This window comes from Suricata suricatta, chromosome 16, assembly GCF_006229205.1.
Source record: "Suricata suricatta isolate VVHF042 chromosome 16, meerkat_22Aug2017_6uvM2_HiC, whole genome shotgun sequence".
In the NCBI taxonomy this organism is placed as follows: Eukaryota; Metazoa; Chordata; class Mammalia; order Carnivora; family Herpestidae; genus Suricata; species Suricata suricatta.
The window spans coordinates 20825581-20832473 of record NC_043715.1 but is presented as its reverse complement, the minus strand read 5'-3'; the positions used below and the strand labels follow the sequence as shown (position 1 = coordinate 20832473).

Below are 6893 nucleotides of genomic sequence, written 5' to 3'. Positions count from 1 at the left end.
ACATGGGAGTTGCCTGGAATCAGCTGGTAATGTTGAGCTCCACTAAAGAATTGCTATCGCTAAACCTGTTAAACCTGTTTGTTGCTTTGATATAAATACATTATCTGTTTAAAAAATATTTCAACCTTGTGCATGAAAAATGTTTAGAGACCCACAACATTTAAACTAATTAGATTTTTACAGGAGGTCTTGGTTTTGTAATATTTCACACAATAGACAGATGCTTCCTACTGGTGACAGTTGTCTTCCAGGGCAATTAGTCAGCCACCAACTAAAGACTTTTAACACTAGTATTTCTTTTTCAGCTTTCAGTATTGGGCATTTAAACATGTTATGAGTGTTACTTAATTTACACTTTAAGAAAAAAATATCAAGAGTTTCTGGGAAGTAGTAGATGATGTACATAAGCAGTTGCTATACGGCATTAGGAGCTTGTATCCCCCCTCATTGTTAGGCATACTAACCCACATTCCAAATTGGAATCACAGGGTTGAAACGTAGCTTAAGAACAGTTAGTGTTCCTCTGTTATAAAGTTGATTAAGAAGTCAAGGCCGTATGGTATGTAAGAACTATTAATATAGCTACTAGTACTAACATTACTGGGGATACTGTTTGTCATGCTCCATGCACGTTGCATTTTACAAATAACTTTGACTGCTATTTTCATTCTGCAATTGCAGCATTCTTGTCCACACCTGGCACATGTAAGTCTTAATATTCTTAGAGCCCAGTTAACTTGTCTCAGGCACACATATACTAAAAGGATAGTTATGATTTAAATCCCAAACTTCTAAATTTTTTTTCAGAGAGAGAATGCACAGCAGGGGAAGTGCAGAGAGGGGGGTGAAGAGAAAGGATCCAAAGTTGGTTCTGTACTGACAGCAGAGAGACTAAGGTGAGGCTCAAACCCATCAACCATGAGATCATAACCTGAGCCAAAGTCAGACGCTCAACCAACTGAGCTACCCAGGTGCTCCCCCCAAACTTCAAATTCATGTATGCTTTCTGCTACCCCCACTCTGACTCTCTTATTGAGTTTGAATGGATGCTTTCACTGGTGATAGATAGTTGGAACAGTTAGAGACTCAACAGGAAACAGATGGTATACTCAAATTAGGATAATTTGAAGAAAGTTTATTTTAAAAAGGACTATATATCAAAGTGTGGGTAGTAGGGTAACCATAATGAACGATGCACAAAACCCTGGGCTGGTAAAGGGAGGACCATTACTACCTCAGAGCCTAAAGGGACAAGGGTGCCAAGCAGGTACTGAAATTCAGGCCATCCTTAGTGAAGAATGGCCCTTCAAGAAGAACACAGCAAGCTCAAGAAGACTTTGTGAAAAGGAAGGTGGGTACCTAAATACACTCAACTCAGTTTCATATTTTCTTCCCATCCCCTCTGCCAGGGTTCCCTAATAGACTAATCCAGTCCCAACACCAGAGGCATGGGAGCTCACTGATGTCCTTTATATAGAGCTTTTGCAACAGTGAACAGAGTAGAGAATGAAAAAGTTAAATATGAAGGGCAAAGAAAAGAGAAAGCATATGAAAGCCCTGTTCACATTGTACCAAGTGTGGCACAAGAGACACTGCTATTTCAAAAGTAGTTTGTTATTGCTTCTCTGGTCTTGAATCTCAACATTTTTGAAGATAATTCATGATTAAATAATAAGGTGTTTTGTAAATAATCAATATAATTGTGAATATATCCATTCACTATATATACACATATACATATATACATATACATGTACACACATATACATGTATACATTTGTTGTCTTGTTTTTTAAGTCCTTTGGAACTAGAGCGTGACTATCTGTTATAACAAGAATACTGTTCTCTCTCTCTTTATGAAATAGTGTGGTGCCTTCTCTCTCTGCCAACAGCTATTCCCAAGAGTGAAACAATGGTCTGTTATCTACCAATGGCCAAGGATAGCCCTTGAAGTTATTAGATATCTACACCAGAGTCAAAGTCAGAACTGTGTTTTTGAAGGAATCAGGCATTTAATTGGAGAGTCAAAAGCATATAGCTGCAACTGTAGCTTTGCCTCAATACAACCCTCTTCTAAAATTAAAAAAAAAAAACCTGTTCATCAACAAGTAACAATAATAAATTCCTGTGACATCTTACTTACATGTATTCTTATTTGTTGTCTCTCTCACTCATTAAAACATAAGCGTCAAGAGAGTAAGGACTTTGTGTCTCTTTAAAAGGAAATCCTCAGTACTTCAAAGCATGCCTAACATATAATAAGAATTCAATAAATATTCATCAGGTTGACCAAAGAATGAAAATTAGTCATTACTTGAATATTTGGGGAGAAACAAAATATGTTTTGTTTGCAGAACTTCTTACATTGTTTGTACTTGAAAGATATGTAAAAACAAGATTCCCAAATATTGGATGATTAACTAAATAAGTTTACCTTACAAGAAAACTTTCATTATCTTCATTTCACAAATAACCTGAATCTTAGAAAATTTACGTAATTCTCACAAGGTTGTGTCTGTCATAAGTGAGTGTGACCCGCATGCAATCCAAATAAAGGTCTGTTAGCCAGAAAACATGAAATATATACTCCCTGTTTGGCTGGGGTAGCAAAGACTTGCCTCGTAATACTGCTTGGGATTAAGGAAGGCAGGTGTTCTAAGTGTTGAGTCACTAAATCATACACCAATATTGCACTGTATGTTAAATAACTGGAATTTAAATGAAAACTTAAAAAAAAAGTATTTAGATCCCCCTAAAGAAACAAAGAGTACTTAGATCCTCCTCTACCAAAAACAAAGAGTATTTAGATTCCTGCAACTCCCCCTGCCGCCAAAAAATAATTTCTTGGGTTTAAACGCTTAAAGGTACACAACACTAGCAAGTGATAGTAAATTCGAAAGCAAGAGAAGCATGTGGAGAGAAAAAATTAGGTGGTTGGGATTTAAAGATTCCAAGGTTGGTCAGTTTTACTCAGTGTGAATAGACTCTTACCAACTTAATTACAATGTTCATCATTTTCCTGTAATTACCCCTCAAATACTGTGTCCATGAGAGTGTCTATAATGTTCATTCATGTTATTTTCTGTTGATTTGGAAGGAATAATACTTCAAAGTACTAATAATTCTTTGAAGCTCCTGATGGCAGAATGGTAGTTTGGCACACAACACACAGGCCTTTTTTGTCAATACTTGCCTCACCCCCTAGGTCCTCTGTCATTCTTCATACATTCTGAGTGTGAAGCAAGAAACAACTTCCTGAAGGTGTAATCAATTTTTCATGCTGCCAGAGTCATGTTAACATAAATGATTCTTTTCTAAATTTCCTATTTTAGGGGGAAAGAGTCCTCTTTAAAATTTCATAATCTGACCACAGGCCACATTTTTAGGCTGAAGCTGAACATAATTTCAAGCAGAGAAGAAAACACAGTATAGTTCTATTCAGATACCACCGCCACCCTAGTCACTATCATTAGGTTCCAAATATGTTGCTCAGGATACAAAGGGCTTATTCCAGTGAGTGACTAAGATTTAATATTAAAATAATAAAGAGAATATTCAGGTTGTTGTTTCTTAAAAGTGAGCCCAAAGCTTTTCTCTATCAAAAACACCCAAGAACCCTATCAAATATGAATATTCCTGGCATTCACTCAGAATTACAAAATCTCTAAGACTAGATACTGAAATAAGAATTTGAAACAAGGCCCCCAGATGAGTCTTACATTAACTAAGCTTTGAAATCTAACTGCTCTTTGTATCACATCTATATTCCAGGGAAGTTCTGTACTTTCTATCTCTAGAACCATCAACCTCTGCTATGGTACAGCCTTTTCCATTAGAATATCTTTTTGTACTAGCTGATAATGTGTTTTTCTGAAGCTGCCCACACATTAGGTGAAAACAAGATCGCTTTTGACAGTTTTATAATGAGTGCAGAACTCAGTGTTCTAGAATACTTTTCTAACCGTAAAAAACTGGAAAAAATCGAAAAGAAATGGTGTAACTGGGAGATTTTAAAAGCAACAGAGATTTTTAAGAAAGCAATAAAGAGTCCCAATGACACAAAATAGAGCTATGTTATTCAATAGGAGAGTCAAATGGAAGCAGAAATCAATATCATCAGCTGGTTCCCCTTGCCAACACAATCTCTATCTCCGTGAGTGTGACTTTTAACCTTGTGATAAACACAAAATTCTAAAAAAACAACAAAAACAAACAAACACAAAAGCATAAATGGGCCCTATCATCTCCTTCTCTTTTCCCACTTGCTACTTAAAAAGTTGGCTGGCCAGTGAATTATAACATAATTAAGCACCAGCGGTTCTAATTATTATACTTCATTGCCTGGTGTCAAATATTTATACAACTTCCTCTTCTGCACACCTCAATGTGATGCTCTACAATCTGTCAGAATTTCTCAACTTTCTAGACATATCAGTCTTCCTGATTCTGTACCTTCTTATCAGTTGTTCCCTATAATTGAAAAAACTCCCTATCTTTATCTCTTTTTCCTCCAAGAGCCATACTTGTCCGTTATGGACTGAATGTGTGTCCCTCAAAAATTAATACATTGAAATTCTAACCCTCAGTGTGATGCAATTAGAAGGTGGTGTCTTGGGGAGGTGATTAAGTCAGGAGAGTGAAACCTTCATGAATGAGATTAGTGCCCTTTAAAAAGAAACACCAGGGAACTCTTTCACCCCTTCAACCATGTGAAGACACAATGAGAAGGTCATCCATGAATCAGGAAGCAGGTTCTCACCAGATACTGAATCTGTGGGCCCCTTGATCTTGAACTACTCAGCCTCTAGAACTTTAAGAAGCACAATTCTCACAATTATAAGCCACCCAGTCAATGCTATTCTGTGATAGCAGTTCGAATGGACTAAGATACTGTCCTCTTCACTGCCAAAATTTGCACATTTTTAAGAGCCATCTCAGAATTCTCTTCTTAGTGATACCTTTCCTAGACATGTAATAGGTTTTTTTCTAATTTTTCAAATGTTTATTTATTTTTGAAAGAGAAAGAGAGACTGAGCATGAGCAGGGGAGAAGCAGAGAGAGAGGGAGACACAGAATGCAAAGCAGGCTCCAGGCTCGGAGCTGTCAGCAAGAGCCTGATGCAGGGCTCGAACTCACAAGCTGCAAGAACTAGACTGAAGCCAAGGTTGGATGCTAAACTGACTGAGCCACCCAGGTGCCCCAGACATGTAATAGTTTTACATGTTTTAACTGGATTTGTATTTCTGTGGTAGAGTGGGCTCTTACCAATTTCAATAACAATATTCATCATTTTCCTAGATAATAATAAAGGTAGTTACAATTGCCAGTCTCTTTTCTGAATACATTCACTGTAGAAGATGCTGTATGATGTAATGGTTAAAGCAGCAAGATTTGGTGTCTGACATCCAGGCTCTGTCACTAATGGCTACATGAGTTGAGCAAATTCCTTAATCCCTTTCTGTGCTTTGATGTCCTCTTCTAAAGAGTGAGATAATAAGAGAATCCACCTTAAAACAGGGTGACATACATGATAAGTTCATGCATTGTAGCTATATAAATATAGTACTATTTAGGCATACCTATATTTAAATTAAATAAATGCTGTGAGGTTGAACCTCTTTTCCATCTGAGAAGTTCTTAGAACATTGTAAGCACTTGCTTAATTTTAATCGTTTGAAATATAACTAATGTTAATATGACTTCAACCTCTTTTTATTACTCCATTTCCCAGGCAAGAAACTGAGACTTGGATGAAAGCCATCTTGATGATTATCTAATCAATATCAAAAGGTGGGTGTTCTAACAGATACTTTAATACATGTGTAAATGTTCCTTGCCTACTACCCACATTCCTCCTCATGATTCAGCAGGGAGTTTATTTTCCACCTGAGGATGCTACATTTACTTCTATGCACCTATCATTACTATTTCTACCAAAACCCACAGAATGTCTTTGGCAACCTACTCGGATTTCATCATGTAAATTGTAAAGTAGGTTAGGAAGAAGTAGAATATTTTATCATCTGGCACCTAATTTAGGATTATTATTTTAACAACACTAAATATTGTCTTTTCCCATGTTACTCTTATATTTTATTGCACTGAATCATCAGGAGTATTACACTGTTAAAAAATGTCCTATAAATTGAATATGCTTTTCTTAAACTTATGACAGACCATGTTTTGATTAAATCATAATATGCCAAAAATATACATAAGAAATGTATATATTTTTAGGTAATTAACAGTTGGAATTAGAGATGAATAGCACTTCCTCCCCCTTACCAGTTGGTTGGTGATTATAACTGGTATTTTTGTCCAGGCCAATTTTTATCATCAGTCTTTCTTACAGAAACTAACAGCCACTTCATCTTTTCAGCTGCTGTAATTCATCCAATTTCATACAAGGACTACAAGAGATGGAGTTAAAATCAGAGAAGAAAAACATCACTTCCCAGAATTTGGAGCCCTAATGGTATCAATCAATGGGCTGTGTTCAGATATTTTCACAATAATTGATGTAGATGGTTAAATAAAATACTTTGCATTCTCTTGATATAGAAATTCTACGAGATGTGTTGTTTTTTATAGTATTCACATTTCTAACATGCCCATTGTTTTCTTCCTCTTCAGTTATGACGCTCACAAGGTTACTCCTAACTCTATGTCCTCAAAAGTAAGGACCCTATGATTTATGATATAGCCTGCAATTCCCTTTTCTCCAGGGCAGGTAAGTCACACAGACTTTTGAATTAGTTTGGGACTTATTATGATAAATATATTTACCCTCATTCAAGTGAAAATGAATAGGTAAGCTCAGATTTCTCAGCTGCTTACAGCTCAAACCAAACAGAGCTGGGAATCAATCCTAGGTGGGCTTACTGGATTCAAAA

General features: G+C 36.3%; 1 long non-coding RNA gene across 1 annotated transcript; it reads left to right on the top strand.

The window, feature by feature from the left end:
* Window positions 1–489: 489 nt before the first annotated feature.
* LOC115281161 lies at window positions 490–6522 on the top strand. The gene is made up of 3 exons (XR_003904130.1): window positions 490–559; window positions 5732–5790; window positions 6380–6522. It is a non-coding gene; the product is annotated as an uncharacterized LOC115281161 (long non-coding RNA).
* Window positions 6523–6893: the final 371 nt, after the last annotated feature.